Here is a 686-nt window from a genome sequence, read left to right as displayed (position 1 = left end):
TCCTGTAGGGTTGCCACAAGTCAGAATAGATTTGATGGCAGGAAGTTCGGTTTGAGATCTACCTTGAGCATGTTTTGGTGCCATTAATAAGGAGTGTAGCACATGGTTTTCATACGTAGTTGTTTAGAGAGAATATTTTCCTGATAGTTCTCTTACAAAGTAACTCACTGCCATTGAGTTGATTCCGTCTTACAGTGACTCTGTAGGACAGGTGGATCTGCCACAGTGTGATTCTGAGTCCATAACTCATTACAGGAGTAGAAAGCCCCATCTTTCTCTCACAGAGTGGTGGTTTTGAACTGCTGCCCTTGCATATAGCAGACCCATGCTTAACCACTAATCCACAAGTCTCTTTATATTAGAAGATTTATTTCCATTCCAAATGCGCACATAAAAATTATAAACCACTAACTCTAGCTACTACTTCCTGAAAAAGCACAGGCTTTTTTTAGCACAAATTGGTAGGGCAAGTGCAATGGGTTGGGAAAGGGTAACTTGAGTTATAACAGATTCTTCTATCTAATTAAATATTTCAGGTGGCACATCCATTATTAAAATAGGGCTTAGTGTCTTATATTTTAAGTGAAAATTGTAATTAAAAAGTGTGATCTCTCCTACTGCTGTTACTTGCCATAGGAGCCTTGTCTATCGAGTGAGTTTTAAAAGAACAATTAAAAGTAATATTG

This window comes from Echinops telfairi, unplaced genomic scaffold, assembly GCF_000313985.2.
Source record: "Echinops telfairi isolate 266 unplaced genomic scaffold, ASM31398v2 ScPeMD7_21;HRSCAF=78, whole genome shotgun sequence".
Classification (NCBI taxonomy): domain Eukaryota; kingdom Metazoa; phylum Chordata; class Mammalia; order Afrosoricida; family Tenrecidae; genus Echinops; species Echinops telfairi.
Note: the sequence above shows the minus strand (reverse complement) of the source record.